Source organism: Nycticebus coucang, chromosome 6, assembly GCF_027406575.1.
Source record: "Nycticebus coucang isolate mNycCou1 chromosome 6, mNycCou1.pri, whole genome shotgun sequence".
Lineage (NCBI taxonomy): Eukaryota > Metazoa > Chordata > Mammalia > Primates > Lorisidae > Nycticebus > Nycticebus coucang.
The window spans coordinates 51,246,392-51,273,743 of record NC_069785.1 but is presented as its reverse complement, the minus strand read 5'-3'; the positions used below and the strand labels follow the sequence as shown (position 1 = coordinate 51,273,743).

Genomic DNA, 27,352 nt, shown 5'->3' with positions numbered 1-27,352 from the left:
CTCAAAAATCTAGTAGCTTTACTTTAACACTTAGTACTAAAACAAGAGAAAGAGATAAACTTTTAGAAAACATTCAGCATTGTTTTTAAAAACAAATAACAGTAACTTACTTGTTCTGTTGATAACAGCTGGATATATAAGAGTTCCATGTCTGTTGTCTGCCTTGTGCAACTTGAGCCTCTCTACTGTAGCTACAAACTATTTCTCAGCTGAAAAATTCTCCAGCAGAATCATAATTGTTTCCATAAATCAACGGGCAAGAGGATTTTCTGTGTGTGAGAGAGAGCGTGTGTGCTTGTATGTGTGTGTGTAGAGCCTTTTATTCAGGGCTTTTCGATAAATACCTTTGCTGACCTCATTGGAAGCAATTAAAACTTAACCAGTGAGCTGTTAGATGAATACAACAGTGAAAATAAAAGGAGGCTTGTATAGTATTCAATGGTCATGAGAGGGAGCTATGAACATGGTTTATGCTTAAATCTACAAGTGGGTACCTATTTTGTAGAAACAGATCTCTGATTTTTAAACAGTAAAAGGGGGAAGGGAGATTTTTTAGATTTTATTTACAATATAGCATTTGTATATATTTTGAAAAATATTCATTTGAACCCATATATAAAAGGGATTTAGTTTCTTAGTAAAAAAATCTTTTCCATGGCTTTATGACACATGCACTTCTTTTAAAAATCCTATGTGCTCAGAATAGTAGAACATAACTACCAATATGTATTAACACACATATTAGTGTCTTAAAGCACTACACAAATGAATTAAGGGTAGAGATAATTCACCATTAAATATGAGTATAATTTTTGTCCTATATTCCTAGGCTGAAAGTGAGAAAACCTCTAACTCTTATTTGAGTTAGAGTAGAATTGTTAATAAATAGTATGATTTTGAGTAAGTCACATGATGTTACCAAATCTCAGCTGCTACATTTATAAAATTAGTGTACTAGTCTAAATTACTTTGTGGCACATTGTAGTTTTAAAATTCTGTGACCTGTGACTTATACTGCCTACTAACATAAGAAAGGGAACTCATACTTTTAAAAACTGTTATTCTTAAAAATTAGAATTTAAGAAAATTACTTCACAATGATTATCAATGCTTGACTTTTGCCTCCATAGGGGCATTAGCTCAATAAATAAATGTTAATTTAGAATTGGAATTTTAAGTTCTATAACTAAGGTAAATAGGAGAAAGCAATTTTACTTTCCAACATGAATTCTTTTCTTCTTTACTTCCTGTTCTAGTTTGTGTACTTGTATATAGTAGTACTCAAGTATTAGCTATTTGGTACAGAATAATTGTGTCATCAGCTTAAAACAGTATTTAGAAATACATATAAAAATTCTCTTTCATGTGTTATATACCCCTCAGAACACACACACACACATACACACGCACGCACACACACACTTCTGCGCTTGAAATGCATTATTCTACCACCAGGTGGTGCATGTAGACCAAATAGGAAAAGGAAATTAAGTCCATTCAATCAAATTATAGTTTATGTGTGTTTATGCTTTTAGGAAATACAGTCAAGAGCACAGGATAGTTTTAATGTACTCAGTTAGTCTTTGCACACCAAATATTGAAAGTTCTCAGTTTATTAAAGCAGAGAAGGATGGACTCTTCTATAATTGCATCTGATGAAAGCTAGATGGCTCAAAAATTCTATCATATTTCTCTAAAAGGAGGAAGAGAAAGAGAAAAGAAATTTGATGTTACTATGTATTGAATCATACCTCACCAATCTGAGCAAGGTCAGAATTCATAGGACTTGGATATTCCTTCCAAAAATATGAACATTATTAACAGTATATTAATGTTATTCACAATGTAAAGATTCAGAAGCTACTAAATGTATCTTTCTATACTAACTCCACAGATTTTAAACCAAGAAATCAGTAGACTACATGTCAATATTTGGTAACTAAATGCTTAGATTTAATTAAAAGAAATAGATAGTTTGTTGGTAAAGAGTACTTAGTGCCTCCTTAAAATCTGCTGTAAAAATTAACTGTAAAATGGCTCATGCCTAGAACTCTGGGAGGCTGAGAAGGGTGGATCACTTGAGCTCAGGAGTTCGAGACCAGCCTGAGCAAGAAGGAGACCCTGTCTCTAAAAATAGCCAGGTGTTGTGGTGGCCCCCATTGTGCCAGCAACTTGGAAGGCTGAGGCAAGGGGATCACTTGAGCCCAAGAGTTTGAGGTTGCTGTGAGCTAGGATGCCAGAGCACTCTACCCAGGGAGACAAAAAAAAAAAGATTAACTGTAAAATTGAAAAAAAAAAACCAATAAAATTACAATCTATGTACTTTAAATGAATAAGATGCTATTATTTTCTGTGGTTTGTAAATATTATCAACAGTTGACTTTTTTTTTATTGTTTGGGATTCATTGAGAGTACAAAAAATTAGGCTACACTGATTACATTTCTCAAAGTCCTTCTTATAATTGTGTCCTGCCCCCAAGAGGTGTATCATACACCATGAACCCCTATACTCCCTCTTCCCCTCTCCCTGCTATTTCATTCCTCTACCCCATCCCGTGTTTCAGCTCAATTACTGCCTTCATATTAGAATTGAGTACATTGGATTCTTGCTTTTCCATTCTTGTGATGCTTTACTAAGAAGAGTATGTTCCCCCTTAATCCAGATTAATACAAAAGATGTAAAGTCTCCATCTTTTTATGGCTGAATAACATTCCATGGTATACATACTCCTGGTTTCCACATTTTGGTGATTGTAAATTGAGCTCTAAAGTAGATGACTAGTAATGGGATTGCAGGATCTAATGGGAGGTCTAATTTGAGTTCTCTGAGGATTCTCCATATTTTCCTCCAAAAAGGTTGTGTTAGTTTTCAGTCCCACCTGCAATGTAAAAGTGTTCCCTTCTCTCCACATCCACACCAGCATTAGCAGCTTTAAGACTTTGTGATGTGGGTCATTCTTACTGGGCTAGGTAATATCTCAGGGTAGTTTAGATTTGCATTTATCTCACAGCCACCTAATATTTAAGAAATCAAACAAGAACATAAACTGGGGAAAAGAATCCCTATTCAATAAATGGTGTTGGAAGAACTGGATAACCACACGTGAAACTGGGCCTGCACCTCTCACCACTTAAAAAATTTGATTCAAGATGGAGAAAAGATTTAAGCCTAAGATATGAAACAATAAAAGTCCTTGAAGAAAGTGTGAGGAAAATACTTGAAGATATCAACCTGGGGCAAGATTTTATGAAGACGACTTCCATGTCAATTGCAACAACAACAAAAATAAACAAATGGGATTTAATTAAACTGAAAAGCTTCTGTACAGCTAAGGAAACAACAACCAAAGCAAATAGACAACCTTTAGAATGGGGAAAAGTATTTGCCTATTATGAATCAGACAGAAGCTTGAAAACTAGGATCTACAGAGAACTCTAATTAATCAATAAAAAAGACCCAACAATCCCCTGTATCACTGGGTAAGAGACATGAATAGAACCTTCTCTGAAGAAGACAGATGAATGGCTAACAAACATATGAAAAAATACTTATCGTCCTTAACAGTTTTAATTTTGTTTTGTTTTGTTTTGTTTTTTGAGACAGAGTCTCACTTTATTACTCTCCCTAGAGTACTATAACATCATAGCTCACAGCAACCTCAAACTCTTGGGCTTGAGCCATTCTTTTGCTTCAGCCTCCTGAGTAGCTGGGACTACAGGCAACCGCAGCAATGCCTGGCTATTTTTAGAAACAGGGGTCTCTCTGTGGCTCAAGCTGGTCTCGAACTGTGAGCTCAGCCAAATCCACCCACCTCTGCCTCCCAGAGTGCTGGGATTACAGGTGTGAGCCACTGCGCCCGGCCAACAGTTCAAATTCTTTATCAGTTTCCTTATTAGGGAATAATTAATTCAAGATGGGTCCACTACCTGTTTTGCAAGTATGTAGCACACCTATAATGGAAACCTTACTTAGACTTCACCATGCCATTATTATGCATACGCTTCAAGAAGGATTCTCTAGATGGAATAATCCCCTGGGTTTTTTGTTTGTCTTAATTATACATTGACAACCATTTATTGTTCTTATTTTAATGTATATAGAGTAATAGAATAAACCTTTCTTGAGAATTGCCTTTCTTTTTGTTGTTCCTAGGTTGAGTTAACTTCATTTTAATTTGGGAACCCCTCCATCTGGTGATTTTTTAAATTTGTAAAACAAAAGATTCTTGCATCTATTCCTAAAATTTGGCTTTTTAAAAATATACCAAGGGTGGCAGGTTCAAATCCAGCCCCAGCAGAACTGCAACAAAAAAATAGCCGGGCATTGTGGCGGGCGCCTGTAGTCCCAGCTGCTTGGGAGGCTGAGGCAGGAGAATGGTGGAAGCCCAAGAGCTGGAGGTTGCTGTGAGTCCTGTGACATCATGGCACTCTACCGAGGGCGGTAAAGTGAGACTCTGTCTCTACAAAAAAAAAAAAAATTAAAAAAAAAATGAGCTTTGAAAGTACAGGTTAGCACCTATAATTCTTGAAAAAAGAAACAATGCCTAATGATTGTCTAGTTTGATTTGAGGATAGAATATACGAAAAGGATACAGGAATCTATTTCAGTTAATATCATGAAGACAGTGGGTAAAGTATTAATTAACCACCTAACTTTACTTAAGCAACCTCTGTTACATCCTTTATCAATAAAAGATAAACGATAGAAAATAACTTTTGTTTAATGGATTTTATATTTCAATGATTAATTTTAAAACCATACTTTATTTATAATTATGTATAATATAATATTAGAAGGGAACATCATTAAATATTGTCATTACTTTGCATTCTTTTTTCCTGTCCTTTCCCTATATTCCCAGTTTTTATTCCTTTCCCAAAATATACATAATCAGGTTTATTAGTTTCTTGTGTATCTTTTCAGTATTTCCTCATGCATACATAGGCAAACTCAACATATATGTGTATATACATATGAGTATATGTATATATTTATTGCTTTTCCCCTTTTTTAACAGATTATATGCCATAGCCATCATTTCATATATTGCATTTTTTTACTTAATAAAAATAGAAAATTCTTCCATCTCAGAATTTAGAAAATTGCCTCACTTTTTTTAACGGCTGCATGGTATTCTGTTGAATGGATATATCATAATATATTTGTCTAGCCCCCATAGATAAATATTTAATTTTTTCTAGTATTTTTCTATTAGAAAAAATGTTATAATTAATAAAGTTATAAATATGTCATTTTATACTGTGCAAATGTATCTGGAGGATCAATTTCCAAAAGTGGACTGTCTGGGTCAAAAGGTATATACAAAGTCTGACAATTAAGTTTGTGAACTCATCCTAAAAAAAGTGCTATGTACCTCATTGCTGAATATCACTATAATTACCTTTGAAGTACTCCTCTTGGGAAGCTGTGCACTGACACTAGCACCTAGTCCGCACTTCAAAGCAATTTTGGAACTCTTTTTTCTGGAATGACCATCAGAGCTGTTGATGTATGACACACAAAAACATACAACAACAATAATGAATGTTACTGAGCAAGACAACACCATACATCAACATGAACAACAGCTGTGAGACACTGATATACCAAGGTTATGAAACCTTAACCAAGTTGTGTATACAGTGCAGCCAATGTAAGTGCACAGTGGCAAGTTTGTCAAGTTAATTGTCAGACTTTTTTGTATGATGACAGCTATGATGATCATTCCAGTAAGAGTTCCAAAATTACTTTGAGGGGTGGACTAGGCACTAGCATTGGTGCATAACTTCCTATGAGGAGTACCTCAAAGGTGACTATAGTGTTACAGTCAGTGATATTCAGCAATAAGGTACATAGTATTTTTTCTAGGAGGAGTTCACAACCATAGTTGTCAAACCTTGTATATATTTCGTTATTTCGATAGACAATTGCCAACTTATCATCCACAGAGAATGGACTAATTTTGCAATCCCAAGAGCAGTACATAATTTGTTCAACAGAATGTAGTGTCAAACTTTTGGGGTTTTGTTACTCTGACTAGTGAACACTTTTCACTGTAGTTATCCCTTGTGTTTCTCTTGTATCCCTTGTATTTCCAAATACAAATTTTGTAACTGGAAAGGAAATGTTAATGGAAAAAAGTCATACATACTTCCTGACTTTGGTAAAACCGAAATCCATTTCAAAAGATCATGCTAAGTCCCCTGAAAATAAAGGAAGCTTAAATGTTGTCTTTAAGAATAGTCTCATGAACCAGGGAGCATAGAGAAAAGTCTATGTTCCATATTTGGAGAGTCAAATTCCCTATTTCTGTAGCACCACAGCACACCACACAGGTACAAAATTTCAAAGACTAAAGACTACCTAGTAAACCCATCTATTCAGATCTCATAAAGATTTCCTGTGTTTTAAAAGAAATCTGTAAGCAGCAGGGAGCCCATATCTTAAAGAACTGTGTTAATAGAGTAGGTGAAAACTCCACAAATAAGCAGGGCAGACAAATGACTCAATAGTCAGAGGCTCTTGCTTTGGCCCTGCACAAAACTCTTGAACTCTATCCCATCTTAAATCGGAAGAGTGAAACCCAAGAGTAAGAATAACTGAGGTTGAGTTTTTCATCAACCTGTGTGCATGGAGTTTCAAGATTGAAACTAGATTAGTTTATATTTATAAATATAAATGCACATATTATTCTTTGCATTTCTGAAATTATGGTCCGAAATTTATTTCTACTATATTCCACAGCTATCCTTAAACTATGAATTTATCTTCATCCTTTCTTCTGTGAATCCTATTTTATAAATTCATTCTCAACTCTGGAACATGCCATACAAACCAATCTTAATTATTTCCTTACTTCATTTATTTAACAAATATTTACCAAATAGCTACTTGGTGCCAGATGTTGTACTAGCCTTGTGGAGATACAATGGGTGAATATTCTGGAAATGACCTCTACCCTTACAGAGTATTCGTTCCAGTTAGAGAACAAATGTAAACAAGTAGATTGGGATATGTGTATTGGGTGGGAAGGATCTTGTTGCATTCCAAGAACTGAAAGAAGGCCAATATGAATGAAGTGTGTGAGCAATGGGGAGAGTACTGAGAGATGCATGAACCTGAAGAGATAGGCAGGACCAGATCATGATAGTGAGAGTTTGGGTTTATTCTAAGTATAAGAGGAAGCCGCAGTACAAATAGTCTACCTGAACCTGATGGACCTGGTCAAAGACAGTAGTTTAAACTGTGAAGTAAAATTCCATAAGTAATTGAGCAACCCTGAGGTCCCTATAAATCCTCAATTATGTAAACTTTGTGCTTACCCTTGGCATAATGCCCTAACATTTTAAAACTAACTGTATATAAGACACAAAGTCTGAGTCATATGCTCAAAATTGTGGTGTACCTATGACTCAGCTATATAAATATCTGAGTTTACAAATGTTTCTTGACTCTTGTACCTTTCTGAGTCATTTTATATTTATGAAAAGTTCTCTGAAATGTCAGTCAAAATTTAAAGTTTTCCAAATTTACTGGAATTCCCAAATTTATGAATTTACTGGATAGTACAACTTTAGACCTGGAGCAAGATCTCTCATGGGAGCCACTAGATAGGATTTTTTTTTCCATTTATACATTTCTATATAATGGAGGCATATTATATAATTCATTTTTGATTGACTTGATTCTCCGTAAAGTACTGCTTAATGTTAGGAGAGAATTAATCACTTGATTCAGCTCTATTAACTGGGTACCTGGCTTTGACTGCATAGTACCATTCCAAAAGTTGAAAAATACTCTAATGCAAACAGTTTTGTTTGATCCCAGGAGAACATCATGAAAAACACAAAGACCATTAGGACTATTGCATATCTTGCTTTAAATTGTTATTCTTTGGTTTCTTGTTGACTGTCTACATAGCAAGGAAGCAAAATGAGGGGTAAAACTAGAAACCTTTTTTTTTTTTCAACATTTCATGGTTATCAATGTGTTACTAGTAAAATGGTTTAATTTTTAATTCATTAGCTTTAAACCATGACTTTTCAGCACCAGATTAACTTTTCAAAAGTGTGGGGGGGGGAGGCAGAATAAAGGTAATTATGTAGTAAAGAAGGAAAAGAAAGTTATGGAGTCCACTATCTTTCATATAAACATATAACCATGAAAAGCCAGATACCCAGCAAAATATGTATTCGTGTAAAACTGGTGGCTAACACAATAACTCATGCATAAGAGAAAGGAGTTTCATTCTTCTACTTAAGCTGTTTTTCAAGCTAAAGATTCCTCCTGTCTTCAAATATGACTCATATATTTCTCTCAGTGGTATTTAATATTAACTCAGATATAGTGTGTTTTCCTTATTTCTCTAATCAGTTCCAAATGTTATCAATTCTGCACCACAACTTCTTCCATACTTGTTTCTTCCTATCAATTATCACTTCCACATCCTAGGTCAAGACATTGTTCTAGGTCATGTCAATTCTATTTCTAACATGTCTCCTTGCATCTCTTTCCTCCAATCTTCAATCCATTTTAAAAGTTATGATCAGATTAAGCTTCCTAAAGCACAGTTGTAATCATGTTATTTCTCTGGCCAGGAGTCACCAGTAACACCTCCATTTTCCCTAAACAAAACTCTAATCTTATTTTTCTAATATGCAGACTACTATCCTTAATATTCTCTATGATTCGTAACATCCCTCAAACACAGGGCCCTCTCCCTCAGTTTGGGGTGAAGGAAGATCCATCTTCTTCACTTCTCTTAGTACAGAAGGGGAATAATAGAGAAGAAATCCTCCTCATGAGAAATCCTCCTCTCTACTTTGCTCTCTCCCCTTTTCTTTCTCCCTTCCCTCTTATTTATGCAGTCTGTTTAGGACCCCAAGAGTCATGTAAGCAATTATCAGCTATTTTTTCTGAGATTTTATATATTGAGTTTTCAATGATGCAATAAAGCCATTGGTCCTATTCAGTCTGTTAACTCTGCTAATTCCTTCAAATCCACACTCACTATGTATTCAGGTAGTGTGCAATATGATAGAAATAAACTGTTCAATAAAGTAAGAAAAATCCCTAATTTAGAGTTTACACTATTGGAGAGGGGACAGGAAATAAACATATAAAAAGAATTATAGTGATATTTCAGGAGTAAATAAATAGATTACCATGGTATCAAATAACAGAAAAGAGAAGGTAAATGGAATCTGGTTACAAAAGGTCTGTCCGGGAAGTTGACATTTCAGCTGAGATCTGAAGAAGAAATTAGAAGTGGAAGTAGAGCATTCTAGACAAAAGTAACAAGGAGAATGAAATTTCTGAGGTGAAAATGAGCTTGTTGTGCTCTAGAAACTAAAGGTTAGTATAACCAGAGCACAGTGAACATGTGGAAAGTTAGATGATAAAAGTCCTGTGTACCTCTGGTGAGGACTTTGGATTTGATCCTAACTATAATAGGTTAAAATCGATTTGTATTGTGATCACTCTAAAAACTTTAGAGAGAGTGGTTTAGGGGATGACAAAAGTTGAAGTGGAGACCAGTTATAAGGCTGTGGTTGAAATCCAGATCAGTGATGATGATATCTTAGACTAAGATTATGTAAGATGATGGAAAGGAGTGGACAGATATATGTTGAAGACAAAACTTGATAACAGATTCGATGTAAGAGAAAGAGAAATAAAAGTTAAATTTCAGATGTCTTACATTCATAACTGTATAAATGGTGGCATCATCTGTGCTACTAAGGAAGACTGGGAAAGCATTAGAGAGGGAAATCAGACAGTTGGAAAGTTTGGGTGGGAGGAGTGCTATAACTGAAAGCCCAGTTCACTCTGGATCAGGGTGATCTGGAACTCTTACTCCCTTAAAATGAGAACCAAGAAGCATCTTGAAAATCAATTAACATAAAAGTGTGGAAGTGGAAATGAAATCTCTTTTTAAGGGTATCTGGTGCAAAAGGAAAGCATTTCTTATGTGGTATCAATTTACTTTTGACAAAACTGTTAAGTGTCATCCTCTTTCGTTTTTCTTATTAAGAATTTCTCTGACTACCATAATATCACAGACCCCAGTATTGTAACACATGAAATATAACAGAAGTCAAGCTATGTTATGGGACTTATTGTAAAAATCCGAAACAGCTTTATTCTTGATTTCAGCTATAAATAGATTTCAAAGTTCTAAACATACAAATTTAATGTATAATGTTTGAGATAATTTTTGTAATACTAAGAAAGAAATTAAAAAAAAATAATAACAATGTGGCATTTTTAAAAGAAACCAATACTTAGTACCCACTCTGGTTATTTTACCAGAAAGAAAGCTGCTTTCTACAGTCTTGAATTCTATTTTTCCTTCCATAGAAGGAAATATGTTAGTAGAGGAATACATTAATAGAGTAGTTCCTGTCAGCATATAACACCACCACAATGCATTACACAATAAAAAGAATATGTTAAAAATTAAAACCTTGTCCATCTAGTGCCAAGAAAAAAAAAAACTATTAGTGATTTGATAGTGGCCAGAGGACAACTAATTAAGTCTGACTGATTTCTTTCTTTCCAATAGAAATGTTTGGCTGCACACAATCATTATTGCTCTTATTCCTTAGCCTAAGTAGTGTAGAAGTTGAAAAATATTGTATTATGAGATTAAAAGGCTTCTGAATAAGTAATAATCCAAAATTATGGCACATTTCAAAAGAAATTTTGTTTCTTAGTGCCTAGAGTTATATGTGTAATAAATCAAACTGTCACCTGGTTTAGCTGAATTAATAAAAGGAATATGGAAATAACTTATCAGTTTATCTGCAAATGGGGATGTGAAACCACTTAAAGTTGGAAAATTTCTTTGACATATTTTTGAATTCTCCATGGCATCTGGTATAACCTATTATTTTGCATGATCTTAGAAATATCTGCAAAGCAAAAAAAGTTTCTATGCATACTCAATTTTGAATGTTAACAACTTCTGAATTAAGGGATTCCAAATATATGAAGTTTTGCTACATTTTAAATTATCCTAAGAATGGCTGGCTTATTAGGATATTTATTATTTTCTCTTAGATAAATAAAGAGCATAATACTAGTTCTCAGTATAACTAAAGGGTTGATTAAAAGGTGATTAAAAAATGGCAATGAAATTATTGATGACATACTCCTTCCTTCTCTTGACTGCCTTCTGTTTCAGTTTAGCCCAGAGAGCATGTTACATATTGTGGTAATAAACATACTTTATTTACAATGCAGTCAAACATAAAGTCAAGAAGCACCCAGAACATATTATGTTTTAATTTGAAGGGGGACTTTTTTCTTTCAACAATGGTCCTCAACTCATTAGTACTTAATATCCATTTTAGACGAAGAAATTATCTTTTTTCTGTCTTTTATTCCCTTGATTTATAGGTAAAATTACATTATGCTATTTCCTTAGTGATACCAAGTATTTACAAGGATTTGGGGATTTTTTTTTTTTTTTTTTTGTATTCTGTTGTTAATTCTGAAACTGTTTCTTTTCTTTTCTTTCTTCTTCTTCTTTTTTTTTTTTTTTGAAACTGAGTCTCAAGCTATCACACTTGGTATAGTGCCGTGGCATCATACCTCACAACTATCTCCAACTCAGGCACAAGCGATTCTTTTGCCTCAGTTTTTCTATTTTTAGTAGAGACAGGGTCTCACTTTTTGCTCAGGCTGGTTTCGAACTCAGGAGCTCAAGCCATCCACCCGCCTCCACCTCCCAGAGTGTTAGGATTACAGGCATGAGCCACTGTGCACAGCCTCCTGAAACCGTTTCTTATTCTGTCCATCTCCTTCACTTTCTGTCTGCATGTTTGTTTCTCACTCTATTTTCTCTAGCTCCCTCTATCATTTGCGTGCTTATCCTCCCCCTTTCCCTTCTCTCTCTCTCACACACACATGTGCACATACACGCCTACATTGTATAATCAAATGCTTTTTCTTTCATACCCGTGTTCAGGTCTCTAGAAACTTCCTTAGGTCATTTTTATATTGTTTTTTATTTTTTTATCTCTCTTTTCTTTAAATTCTGTTTTGAAAAACCCATATGGTTTCTATTCTATCAGTATTCCTCCGAGAATAAGTTCATATTATAGAAGGCAAACGGTTCTCAAATAATAATCATAATGATGTAACTTCTGATAATTTAAACTTTTATCCAGTAATTTTAAAAGAGCTAATCATGTAGTCTAACTTGATAGGTTTTTGTTTTTAAGATAAAAGTTTATAGAGGTGAAGTTTATATGGGTACTCATTTAAAGCAAGCTAATATTTAGAAACATTCTTCTTTTTTTTTTTTTGAGACAGAGCCTCAAGCTGTCACCCTGGGTAGAATGCTGTGGCATCACAGCTCACAGCAACCTCCAACTCCTGGGCTCAAGCAATTCTCTTGCCTCAGCCTCCCAAGTAGCTGGGGCTATAGCCCCACAACGCGGGGCTATTTTTTGGTTGCAGCCGTCATTGTTGTTTACCAGGCCCCAGGCTGGTGCCTTACCCACTTGAGCCACAGGCCCCGAGCTAACATTATTCTTTTTTAATGAGAAATCTTGGAAACTGAACATGGGAAATGATTCGCTCTTCATTAGCAATTCATTCCTGAGAGTTCACAGTTTGAATGACACAGAGGAAAGTGTTATGTAAATGAGGAGATACTAAGGCCTAACTACTAAAAAAGGAAAACAACTGAAACTACTAATAAATAGCAAATAGATATTAAGTGAGAAATTATTGTAAATTACATAAAGCATTGTGCCTTATAAGAGGATATGGTATTTAGAGGTAATATGGAACAAACCAGCCTATGAAGATTTCAGGATTCAGATGATTTGTAGTCGACACAACTGAATTTGAATTATTGTTCTTAATAATTGTGTAACATTGGCAATAATTTAACTTCTCTGACACTATCCAGAAAGAATGAGAGGCAACCAATTCCCCTTTCAAGAAGCCTAAAGGACTGAGGAGGAAATGAAAAAAATAAATAGGGTATTTATAAGATCTGAAGTGAAAGTAGAGTTTTGAAAGAAGATGATAGATAATTCTAGTGGCACATTAATGGGACCTTGTAAGGGAAGGTAAGTCTAAAAAGAAAAGAGAACAGGGAATGATGAGAGCTTAAATGAATAAAAGCAGAGATGAATATAGTAAAAAATAGAAAGACACTAATCTACTAGCATTTCTCTTTTATTTATCAAATACTTACATAGCACTTATTCTATACCAGCCCATTTTCTAAGCATTTTATAAAATCAGATAATTCAGTTTTATTAAGTTGGCACTATTTCTCTCCTCATTTTGCAAATGAATCTAGTATTAGGTGTAGTTTGCCAGAACAGAGACAGAAGTGGAATAAAACTTAAAGTAACTTTATATCTTCACATTAAACACTGCAGAAAAGGGAAGATACTACATGGTTCTGCCCAGGAGGAAAATAATTATAATGATGATGATAACAGCAGCATTATTGGAGCCTTTATGATTTTATTATGTGCCAAGCACTGCTCTAAATTTTAAAAATTTATATATATATATTTTATGTTTATCTGTGTATATATGCATATAGAGAGAGATGGAGAGAGAGAAAGAAAGATAAAGGGGTAATAAAAGAGTATGGGTCCTCCTTAATACTCATTTTCCAGATGAAGAAACAAGGCACAAGAGAGTTTAAGTAATTTTCACGAGTTAATAAAGTATGAAATAAATTTGGATATTTACATAGACAGTCTAACTTGAAGCCTAACCTCTTAATCACTATTGCTTTTAACATAGGATTTATTTTCATGAAGAGGGTGGGAAGGGTATCCTCCTAATGTGCCTCACTTTTTAAGTGTGTTAAGTGTGCGGCAATTTGAAGTGGAATATGTCAGTTAACATAGTCAGTTCATATGCAGAGAACCCAACTAAGAAGCCCTCCAATCCTGAGGAGAAACTTTCTACGGAAAAAAAAATACCCATCTCAAAAGGGAATTCATGCTAATCATCAATAATATTAAACTTAATCTTGACTCATAAACCCCGGATGACAAGCATTTGGAAAAGATAAGAAAGATCAGCCCTCAGAATGGGAGAAGATATTTGCAGGTATGTCTCCAACAAAGGTTTAATAACCAGAATCCACAGAGAACTCAAACATATAAGCAAGAAAAGAACAAGTGATCCCATAGCAGGCTGGGCAAGGGACTTGAAGAGAAACTTCTCTGAAGAAGACAGGCGCATGGCCTACAGACATATGAAAAAATGCTCATCATCTTTAATCATCAGAGAAATGCAATTCAAAACTACCTTAAGATACCATCTAACTCCAGTAAGATTAGCCCATATCACAAAATTCCAAGACCAGAGATGTTGGCGTGGATGTGGAGAAAAGGGAACATTTCTACACTGCTGGTGGGAATGCAAATTAATACATTCCTTTTGGAAAGATGTTTGGAGAACACTTGGAGATCTAAAAATAGACCTGCCATTCAATCCCATAATTCCTCTACTAGGCATATACCCAGAAGACCAAAAATCACATCATAACAAAGATATTTGTATCAGAATGTTTATTACAGCCCAATTCATAATTGCTAAGTCATGGAAAAAGCCCAAGTGCCCATCAATCCACAAATGTGTGGTATATGTACACTATGGAATATTATGCAGCCTTAAAGAAAGATGGAGACTTTACCTCTTTCATGTTTACATGGATGGAGCTGGAACATATTCTTCTTAGTAAAGTATCTCAAGAATGGAAGAAAAAGTATCCAATGTACTCAGCCCTACTATGAAACTAATTTATGGCTTTCACATGAAAGCTATAACCCAGTTATAATCCAAGAATAAGGGGAAGGGGGAAAGGGAGGAGAGGGAGGGGGGCGGTGGGTGAGGGAGGATGATTGGTGGGATTACACCTGTGGTGCATCTTATAAGGGTATATGTGAAACTTAGTAAATGTAGAATATAAATGTCTTAACACAATAACTAAGAAAATGCCAGGAAGGCTATGTTAACTAGTGTGATGAAAATGTGTCAAATGGTCTATAAAACCAGTGTATGGGTGCCCCATGATTGCATTAATGTACACAGCTATGATTTAATAATAAAAAAAAAATTTTTTTTTAAAAAGAAAGCTATAACCAGTTAAACCTAAAAATAGGGGGAAGGGGGAGAGGATGGGCAGAGGAGAGGGAGGGGGAAAGTGGGTGGAGGGAGGGTGATTGCTGGGACTACACCTGTGGTGCATCTTACAAGGATACATGTGAAACTTAGTAAATGTAGAATATAAATGTCTTAACACAATAACTAAGAAAATGCCAGGAAGGCTATGTTAACCAGTGTGATGAAAATGTGTCAAAACGTCTATAAAACCAGTGTATGGTGCCCCATGATGGCATTAATGTACGCAGCTATGATTTAACAATAAAAAAAAACTCATCTTGAGAAAAATAATCCAAGAAATATAAAATACATATTTCAAATTTCAAATTTCTCTACTCATTTGTTTAACACTGAACGCCTCCTACTAAGTATCAGACTCTGAATTGTGTACTAAATACCATGGTAATACCCACAATACTCTATTCCCAGAAAAAAAAAAAAAACATGATACCTGCTCTCATGAAGTTTATTTGAAATTATATTGTATTATTTTTAAAAAGCACATTGGATAGGAAAATGGAGTAGGAAAAAAATAAATTGTAAGAATCAAAAATAGGGTAACAAATGGTTTAGTAATAGACAGAAGACAGCTAAAGTGCAAATAAATGATTTGGACTATCACATCATTCAAAAGTAGAACAAAAATACAGAGAGGTAAAAAATAGAGAAATGTTAAAGAATATGATGATCAATTCAGATAGTCCGTTTTCACTTCAAAAGGAGTTTCAAGAAAATATTAAGGAAAAGAGAGACAGCAAAGAACACTTCTCAAAAATGAATGAAAACTCAAGTGGACAGATTGAAATGACTCACCAAGGAGTAAGCAGAATGAGTGGAGACTCACATCTTGGTGAACTCAAACAATAAAGAGAAAATTCTGAGAGTTTCAAAAAATAAAAGTTGCAGAAATTGCCCATAAAGGAACTAGAATCAGATAGGCATTAGATTATATCATTAGGCAGCATTTGATGCTAGGAGAAGAAAGATTACTAAATACCTACAAAGGTTTGGGCAAAATGATATTAAGCCAAAATACAGACAATAAGTACATTAGTACCAATGGGGGAGGAGAACAACAGAGAGTTTTGTTTTGTTTTGGTTTGTTTTGGTTTTTTTATTGTTGGGGATTCATTGAGGGTACAAAGAACCAGGTTACATTGATCACATTTGTTAAGTCCCTCCTATAATTGTATCCCGCTCCCAAAAGGTGTGTCATACACCGTGACTCTCCTGCCCCCTCCCTCCTTCTTTCTCTCTGCTCACCCCTTCCCCCATCCCCCACTGTGTACTAGGTCATTAATTGTCCTCATATCAGAATTGAGTACATAGGATTCTTGCTTCTCTGTTCTTGTGCTGCTTTACTCAGAATGATGTGTTCCACGTTTAGGTTGAATCCTCATAGAACTCAAACTAGACCTCCCATTTGGTCCTGCAATCCCATTACTGAGCATCTACCCAGAAAAAAAAAATCCTTTACCATAAGGACACTTACACTAGACTGTTTATCACCAAGGAGTAAATTGCCATTTACTATTAATAGTAAAATGCAATAGTAAATTGCATGTTACTATTGCCAGAATGTAGAAATAGCCTAAATGCCCACCAATCCAGAAATGGATTAACAAGCTGTGGTATATGTATACCATGGAATACTATTCAGCCATTAAAAAGATGGAGACTTTACAACAAAGAGTTTCTAAAAACTAGGTTAAATGTATGTTTGAATCTCAATGTTAATTTTTAAATAATCTTGAACTAAAATCCCAAATAATAATAACCTTGAGGAGATGATGGAAGTGAAAGTTTAGGAAAAAACAAATAAGTTTTCTGAGAGACTTTCTTTAGGAGCAGAATAGAGATAGCAATTCTAGATGTTGATAAAGGTCTAATTTTTAGATTAACACCTAGAAGAATAGAGATGAAATTTATTCCAAAGCAGATAAATAAAATAGTAGTAGAAAACAAGCTGATAAAGTAAAATAGGAATGACTATAGTTGAAGGGAGAAAAAAACTAAAATACAATGACAAAAATAATTTCAAACACATTAGTCATCATAACAAATGTATTAAAAGACATTTTGTAATGTTAAATGTATTAACATTTTTGTATGATATGGTTAATCAGCTACACATGTAAAAATACAGCTGTCTGCTGTTTACAAACCTAAAATAAAATGACACAGTATGATTATATGACTAAATGCCAAAAATATAAATTTAACATAGTTTAATATTAATTAAAAAAAATTAAACAAATTTAGTTTGGCAAGTCTAATAGGAAAACTTTATTAATTCGAGATGGGGAAATTACAACCAATCTGCAGAACATCACACTTGATGGTGATATATTATACTAAAAGGAAAATCATTGCTTAATTCAACTTTGTTACTGCAGATTTTAGTCAAAATAATGAGAGAAAAAAATTATATGAAAACATCTATACAGCTAAAGATGACAGTTAATTTCAATCTATTCATTACTCCTACCAAGATTCTCATTGCATATTACATGTACTTTTTATTTCAATAATTAGATAAGTACATTGTTCTCAATAGTTTTATTCCTAATTTTTTGTTCAAATGTGTTAAATTAGCTCTTGCAAAACTATTGGTACCCCCTACAAACCACCCTACCTTCCATTAGACAGCAACGATATCTTAGCGGACACCCAGAACTCACTCACATGTGAAGGGGAAGAATTAGTACCCTCACCAAAGGAAATTACTTAATCAGTGACTGATGAGAGAGAGTTACTAAATGCCATGGCTTCTCTCCTCACCACCCCGTTGGCTAGGATCATTCTGAGGCATGTCCTTTGTACTTTCTTTCCTTGTGTTTCTGCCGCTCATTGTGGTACCAGACTTGGTAATGCATCTTTTCATTAGCTGCCCTTCTTTTAATTTATGACTTCTCCTCTCTCCAACCCATGTTCCTTGTTCTTCCAGTAAACTGCTTTCACTTGAATCCTTGCACAGAGTCTACTTCTGGGGAACATGAATTATGCAGGGCATAAGTAGTAATAAGCATAGACATGTATATACTTTTGTGCTTCATTTTTAATGCTGGCAGAGTTTGCAACTGATTTTCAAAATTATTTAACAAGAAATACAGGGAAACAAATGTAGCAAAATGTTTAAAATTGTTAGATCTAAATATAAGGCATAGAGTATTCGTTGTAATAGTTTTACAAATTTTCTTTAGTTTTAAATTTTTCAAGACAAGAAGTTGGAGAACATGTTGGATGACTTCTGGTTTGAAGATGGCGGCATAAAGTTGTAATTTTCTTCTTGTGGAAGGCAGCCAAAAGAAACAAGGAAAAGAAAAAACATCACAAATACCATTTATGATGAAACTAGGAAATAAATGAAATGATCATTTCAAAAAGGTAGAAACAAAACAAGAACAAAAGGAAAAAGAGGGAGAGGAGGAGGAAAAGGAACAAGAAGAAATGACAGATAAAGAATATTCACCAGAAAAATAATACCATAGAGCAGAAAATTGTAACTAAATATTTTACCACACATTTAAAAACTTAATGAAACACTTTCATGAATGAAAAGTACAAAGCATAAAAGCAAAAGCTTGATCAATGGTTGAATTGAAATGATGTGAAAGCCATCAGCAGACATGAATATGAAATTGGAAGAAACCCAAGAGAATAAGACACTGATGAATAGATGTAAGGGACAGAGGACCTGAGAAAAATGAGCAACATGGACATCAACTTTTAAATATTAGAGAAAATAATGACTAATAAATATAGGCAAAGAAATTCTACAAAATTTAAGCTTTTAAAGAATCAAAAATGAAACAATAGAAATAAACAAATATTTTAAAATATAATTTTATTTTAAATATAATTTTTTCATTATATATTTTTAAAATAATTTTCAGAATGGAAAATCTCCAGAATCTCTTTTGTTTGTAGAGAGTCTAATGTGGACTAAGGCTTGATTTCTGTTTCCACTTACACTGTAAGAAAGACTCTGATCTCTTCTTTTTCAAAAATAAGGCTACCGGAGTAGGTACATCATGGAAGCTCTATAAGATATTTGACAAAATAGATCATGATACCATAGACAAAACAGAGAAATAAGGAATAGATAACAGCAGACTTGTAACAAGTTAGTGGCAATAGCCAAAATGTGCTATTTAACATACAGCATTAACCTGGAGAGTTTTCTAGTGGCATCCCACAGATCTATGTACTTGTTCTGCATACTTATTAATTACCTTAGTAAGTATATTGATTATACATATTATATATAAAACAAACTGATCATCAGTATAAATGTGGAAAGTATAGCTAACACAATTGGAAACAGAATCAGAAACTGAGAAGATCTCAATAATCCCGTAATTCAAACAAGAGAGAAATGTAATACGAAATATGAAACACTGCAGGTGAATACAAGTTTGGCTGTGTAATAGAATTTGAAAGATATATGCAGATATATCTTATATATGCAGAATAACACATATGTTACAGGCGTAGTTAATAATTGCAAGCACAAAATGAATTGAAATTATTTGATTACCAAAACAGTATTGCTTCTCAGCCTTTTAGCTAAGATCAAGTGTGACTTGCAAAATAGCTAATGAATCACGGACTACATTTTAATAAGTGCAGCATATCTAGGATACAAGATGTGACCACTCAGGGTGCTTTTTGGACACCTGGATCATTTGGTCAAATGGGGACAAAAATTATAAATGGACCATAAACCAGGTTATCATAATAATGACTAACTTTGTGGAGATAGTTTATTAAGCATTTTGATTATCTCACTACATCTTCATAGTATGCTTTAAGATTGATAAAGTACTTATTCCTGTTTTATAAGTGAAGACTGAAACAGATTTAGTAACTTGTAAATTTCTCAAAATTACTGTATAATGATGTTGAAATTTGGGACACGATGAGAATTGTATAGAAAAATTTAAACATACTGAATGCACGATTCTTTTATATCTGAAAATGTCCTTGCTTGATTTTCTCTTTTAAAGGACATTTTTGTATAGTATGTGATTGTAGATTGGTAGTGGTTTAGGATTTTGTTTTGCTTTGTCTTTTGTCAATTTCAACTAGTTTTTGTTGTTTCTGTTGAAAAAACTCTGTTGCTCCTTTGAAAGTAATACACTTTTTTCCTATAGTTGTTTTCAAGATTTTTCTCTTCCTTTTTGGTTTTCTGAATATAATATATGTGTAAGTGTGATTTTCTTTGTATTTGTCCTTTCTGGGGTTTGTTAAACTTTTTAAATCTGTGAGTTGATGTCATTTGTCAGTTTGGGAAACTTCTCTGTCATTATCTGTTCAAATGTTGCTCTGTGCCTCTCTCTCCTTAAGGACTCCCTTACTTCTCCATGTTCTTTCCATTTTCTGTGTGTGTTTCAACATGTATGTTTTCTATGGACTTCCTTCAAGCGCACTGATCCTGCCTTCTTCTGTTAATCACATTCAGTTTTTAATTTTAGATAATAATATCTATTTTTCAGTTTATCAGTTCCAGATTTTATTCTTTTTTTTAGATTGCATTTAGTGATGAAATTTTCTATTTTTCATTCATTTTGCTCATCTTTTCTATTGGTTTTATGTGCATATTTATAATATTGTTTTAAAACTCTTTGTCTATAAAAGTAGACTATCCAGTGTACAGGTCATCTGTGTGTCTTTCTGTCTTGCCTTTTGCTCGTCTTATAATATTTTATTGCATAGCAAGTATTGTATACAAAAGAATTATACAGCCTGTAGATTATGTTATTTTTCACCAGAAGTTTGATTCTCCCTTCCCCCATTTAGGATGAGGGACCAAAATTCTTGACTTAATTAGTGATTGAACCAGATCAAAGTTGGAGTATAGTTTTGGTGAAATTAGTCCACCTCTGATTCTTCTCAGCTCTTCAGGGAACCTGAGAAATTTCTGAATTTCACATACTAAGTCATAAAAGAAAATCAGCAATATATAGACCTTATTATCTTTCTACTGCTCCTCACCCTACTCTCTTAATTACCTAAATTAAATAATATAGTTAATTGCGATAGTTATCACTTTGCATTCACCTTCAACTCCTTATCTAATTCTTCACTTTACCTATCTCAACAGTCACAGAATTAAAGATAATTCTCCATACCTAAACTGGTGTAGCTAATATACAGAGCAATCATAAAATTATGCTGAGTAGTCTCATTTTTTAAATCATAATTATATAACTCAAATGGACCTTAATTCTATAAGGCAATCATACTGCATTCTCTATTGCTTTCTCCCATTCACCTAGACAACTGTTTCCACCCTTTTTCTCTTAGATCACCAGTGCCACCTCACCTATCCTCAATCTCTTATGGTAGTTTTGCTTTCTACTTCAATGAGAACATTAGAGCAATGAGAACTTTTACAAATTATCACCATCACATCTACCAAGTTAGCAGAATTCTACCATATTCTCTACTTTCCTTTCTGTGCGCCTATCTAAAGCCAACTTTGCATAGAACTCCACAAATATAATTTCATTTACTCCTCCAGTGATCCTATGAATTGGTGTTAATGGTATCATTTCACAGCCTAAAAGTTACATCCCTAGGGAGGTTAAAAGTTACATCCCTAGGGAGGAATTGTTCCAGCTCTGTGTACTATATTCCCTTCTACTCAAAGAGAGGCTTCACAGACTCCTAGTATCACCAACATCTGAGATCTGAGATCTTATTAGGCCCTAAACTTGCCTAATAAAAAAGAGTCCTGCATTTTGAAAAGGCCCCCAAGTGTTTTGTTTGCCCTTTGATGTTTAAATAACACTTATACACTATTCTGTTCTTTCCCGGATGCTTTCCACCATAATATAGTAGCATCCATTTATTTTAAAAATAAAATTAGTTCTTAGATCATGTAGCAGCACTCAGCCTTTCTCCCTGAGGAAGTAGCATTAAGGAGGACAGCTCTTCCCAAGGTATTAACTAATTGAAACATTCCACAAATTCTATTAGCATCTTATGGTCTTACAAATGAAGCTTCTGATGGTGTTTCTTCTCCTGGTGTGATTGATTTGATTAAGTTTGGATTCAGTTAGCCTCAGCAGTCAGTGTAGAAGCTTGGTGGTAGCCAGATGAAAGAATTTGGGATTACCAGCCTTATAAGAGCTAATTCTTACTCTAATCATTCATTTTAACTGTTAATTTCTCATTCACTGAGAAAGAGCTTGGTTTAATTAAAAGCAGAACCAAATTTTGCAAATTTGATCTTGGAATATGGACTTATTTTAAGGCATATTGTTAGTGGTGAATATTGAGAATCCACCCATGGAAAGAGTTTTAGAGCCTATAATTTATTTTTTTAAATAATGAAATCAAATGCTAGTTTCTTTGTACAGTACAGAAGTCTGACTTACAGTAAACATTCTGATGGAAAGATTTGGCAAAAGGGTAGGGAATTGATGCTGCGTCACTAGGACTTCTGTTAGCATTTTTCCCAATAGAGCACAATGACTCCAAACGAAGAGGAAATGATACGGGTGAACCACAGCACCATCCATTTAACGTTTACACTAAGAAAACACAATGAGCTCTTGCAGAAGTTTTCTCCCTGCAACATTTGACCCCTCTGCTCACATTTTGAAAAAAATATATGCATCTCATATAAAGGATACATAGCACCACATCACCAAAATGTAAATTCTTTACCACTTTGATTTCACTATTTTAAATTTTTTGTGTTGAATTTTTAAGTTAAAAATACTCAACTTTATTCTCTGGACTAACAGTCATACATACATTCCCTGGCTCCTCTTTTCTTTGTTTTCATAGCAGTTGGATTATTCCATTCCTGCTGCTAATACAAAGGACTACACTCAACTGACCAAAAGTTTGAAGCCCTTGGAAACATTTTTAAATTATTAGATGACAATAAGTAAAAGAGACATAATTGCTTTTAACTTGCAATAGACTATCATGTTACCTTTCTCCTTAACAAATTATGGGGAAATGAAGTTTATGACCATTTGAGACAATTAAGCTCATTAACAACTTTATGATTTATAGGGTAAAACCACATCATACACATCTTTCCTTAAGCAAATACAATATTTAAATGAACTCATAATTACCCACCAGTTATTTCAATTATCCTCAAAGATTTCAGTTCAGTGCATTATTTCCAAACAGACACATTTTAAAAATCTTCTCACATTTGGGTAACCACTCCATTTTAATGTCTTATGCTCTTTTTCTTCTTCATATTTTTAAAGTAAGGACATTTCCTAAGGTAACCTTTTGTTGCAAACAGAGTGGTCTTCTCATGATATCCCCTAAATGCCTTGTTATCCACCCTCACCAAAATTATTTTTGCATGCCTGCAAATCTGTTCAGCTTCTGTCCCACAAATAGTCTATCTCACACTGAAAAGTTTCATTTCTGATGCAGTCTATTTGGATAAAATCTCATATTAACTTTGTGACAGATGTTGAACTTTCTGCAAGAATGACTTATTTATGTTTTATCAAGCTAGTTGATGTAATTGGCTGTGAAAGACTATATCCTTTGCTTCTCTTGAAACTTACAGCATTTTCCAAATAGATTACAAGAGATCTTGCTTAATAGAATGAATGAATAAGCAGAAAATAATAGATTTTGGACCAAGAAATCACACTTGGGCTCAGCACCTGTAGCTCAGCAGCTAGGGCACCAGCCACATACACCAGAGCTGGTGGCTTCAAATCTATCCTGGACCTGCCAAACAACAATGACAACTACAACCAAAAAAATAGCTGGGTGTTTTGGTGAGTGCTTGTAACTCCAGCAACTTGAGAAGCTGAGGCAAGAGAATCACTTAAGCCCAAGAGTTTGAGGTTGCTGTGAGCTATGACACCACGGCACTCTACCCAGGACAACAGCTTGAGACTCCGTCTCAAAAAAAAAAAAAAAATTACATTTGTAGGGTTCTTTGTACTTAATGATGATAGATTAGTTTGATCTGTCTATGTCATATAATCTAAAATAAGGGACATAATTTGAACATAAATTAAACTCTTTTAAAAAATCTTACTTTTACAAATTGAGAGCGTTGAGACCCAGTTGGAAAGTGGGTTGCTGGAGATTACATATGTAATTTGTGGAAAAATTACTACAAATGTAATTGTGGAAAATTGTGGAAAAATTAAAAACTTAAGTCCCTGAATCTTAATCCCTGGCTCTTCCTAAGGATAATGCTTTCCAATAAAGGTACCAGGTTAACAGTGGTGTCTCAGTGGTTAGGTTGTTTCAAGGTGACTAACTGAAAGGTAAGACAAAGCAAAGCAAACAGGTCAGTTCACATTGCATGTCATATATTTAAGCCATTCTTTTTTGCAGTTTTTTTTTTTTTTTTGACCAGGGCCGGGTTTGAATCTGGCAACTCCAGCCAGCACCCTACTCCTTTGAGCCGCAGGCACTGCCCCAGATATAAATTTTAACATCAAAATCAGAAAAGGTGAGGAGAGAGTGAAAGTATAGAGTTTTTATACATGACTAAGGCAAGTTATTATTACCTTAATAATAGCATGTTTTGTATATAAGATAATTTTTTGTAAGCTTCATGGTAACCACCAAGAAAAACCTATAATAGTTGCACAAAGTTTAAAAAGAAAGGATTCAAAGCATATCACCACATAAAACCATAAAACTACAAAGGAAGATACAAAGAGAGGAAGAAAAAAACAAAATAAAAAACAATCATAAACTACAAAATGGCAGTAGCAAGTCCCTAACTACTAATAATTACTTGGAGGTAAATGGATTAAATCCTGCAGTAAAAAGACAGCATGGCTGAATGAATAAAAAAGAACAAGATTCAGTCATATGCTGCCTACAAGAACTTCATGTTACTAAAAAGAGTGTGCAGACTGAAAGTGAAGGGATGGAAAAAGATACTCCACACAAATGGAAACCGGTTTCCGATCCAAACCACCAAACTTTTTTCCACTGGTGTGGAGTATCTTTTTCCATCTATGATATATACATATATATATATATATGGTCTATTATATATATAGAGAGAGACCTTAAATAGCCCTTAAAAATATATATATATATTTAGACCTTAAATATATATTTAGACTTTAAATATATATGAATATATATATAAATGTAGACCTTAAATATATAAATATATATATACATAAAATAGACCTTAAGTCAGAAATTATGAAGAGAGACAAAGAAGACCATTATGTAATGATAAAGAGGTTAATTTACCAAGAAGAAATGATAATTGTAAATATATATTTACCCAACATTGGAGCACCTAAATATATAAAGCAATTATTAAATGATCTGAAGGGAGAGACAGACACCAATACTGTAATAGAAGGGGACTTCATCATCCCACTTTCAACAATGAATATATGATAAGCACAGAAAATAAAGAAATATTAGACTTGAATTGTAATTTAAACCAAATGAACTAACAGACATATATAAAACATTCCATCCAATAGCAGCAAATGCACATGGAACATTTTCCAAAATAAAATACATGTTAGGCCACAAAACAAATCTTAACAAATGGCAGGGGATTGAAATTATATCAAGTATCTTTCTGGATCACAAGTGGTATGAAACTAGAAATCAATAATGGGAGAAATCATAAAAAATACAAAAATATGTAGAAATTAAGCAATATGCTTTTAAAGAACTAATGGGTCACAGAAGAAATAAGAAATACAATAAAAAAATACCTTGAGAAAATGGGGACACAACATACCAAACTTACCAGATATGGCAAAAAACAGTTCTAAAAGGAAAATGTACAGTGATAAATACCTATATCCTCAAAAACAAGATAGATCACAGAAAACAATCTAATACAACACCTCAAGGATATAGAAAAAGAAAAAAATGCTAAGTCCAAAGATAGCAGAAGAAAAGAAACAAAAAAGATCAGAGCAGAAATAAATAAAATAGAGAGTAGAAAAACAATTTAATATTTAACAAAACTGAATTTAAAAAAAAACACAATATCAACAAACCCTTAGCTAAATTAACCAGGAGGAAAAAGTGAGACTATTTGAATAAATAAGATCAGAAATGAAAGAGGAGACATTACAACTGATACTACCGAAATACAAAAGTTTACAAGAAAATACTATGAATATGTATACACAAACAAATAGGATAACCAAGAAGAAATGGATAAATTCCCAGACACATACAATCTTCTAAGACTAAATTATTAAGAAATATAATATCTGACAGACAAATAATGAGTAAGGAAATTGAATCACTAAGGAAAAGTTTCCCACCAAAGAAAAGTCCAGGAAAGGACAGCTTCACTGCTAAAATCTAATGAACGTCAAACTCTACAAAAAAATCAAAGTACAAGGAATATTTCCAAACCTTTATAAGGCTAGCATTACCTTGATAGCAAAGCCAGACAAGGACACTACAAGGAAAGAAAATTATGGCCAATATACCTGATGAATATAAATGAAAAATCCTCAGCAAAATATTAGCAAACTAAATTCAAGAACATATTAAAAGATAATATGGTCGTTCATGCCTATTAAAGCTCTACTGTCATACTTTAAAGATCTTGAAAAAATAATACTTCGTTTTATATGGAATCAGAAAAAACCTTGAAGAGCCAAGATATTACTCAGAAATAAAAACAAAGCAGGAGGAATCACGCTACCAGACCTCAGACTATACTATAAATCGATAGTGATCAAAACAGCATGGTACTGAAACAAAAACAGAGAAGGAGATGTCTGGAACAGAATAGAGAACCAAGAGATGAATCCGCTACTTACTGTCATTTGATCTTGACAAGCCAATTAAAAGCATTCAGTGGGGAAAAGATTCCCTATTTAACAAATGGTGCTGGGTGAACTGGCTGGCAACCTGTAGAAAACTGAAACTGGACCCACACCTTTCACCATTAACTAAGATAGACTCTCACTGGATTAAAGATTTAAACTTAAGACATGAAACTATAAAAATACTAGAAGAGAGTGCAGGGAAAACCCTTGAAAAAATCGGTCTGGGTGAGTATTTTATGAGGAGGACCCCTGGGCAATTGAAGCAGCTTCAAAAATACACTACTGGGACCTGATCAAACTAAAAAGCTTCTGCACAGCCAAGAACACAGTAAGTAAAGCAAGCAAACAGCCCTCAGAATGGGAGAAGATATTTGCAGGTTATGTCTCTGACAAAGGTTTAATAACCAGAATCCAC

At 33.9% G+C, this 27,352-nt stretch overlaps 2 protein-coding genes across 3 annotated transcripts in view; one reads left to right on the top strand and one right to left on the bottom strand.

The window, feature by feature from the left end:
• The window catches only part of FGF7 (fibroblast growth factor 7), a 51,864-nt gene extending 51,491 nt beyond the window's left edge, over positions 1–373 (bottom strand). For both annotated transcript variants that reach the window (XM_053593308.1, XM_053593309.1), the window contains exon 1: positions 111–373. The gene's annotated coding sequence lies outside the window, so the exon portion shown is untranslated. The remainder of the gene's footprint in view (positions 1–110) is intronic.
• The window catches only part of FAM227B (family with sequence similarity 227 member B), a 216,081-nt gene that overhangs the window by 111,770 nt on the left and 76,959 nt on the right, over positions 1–27,352 (top strand). The gene's annotated exons all lie outside the window — the stretch shown is intronic.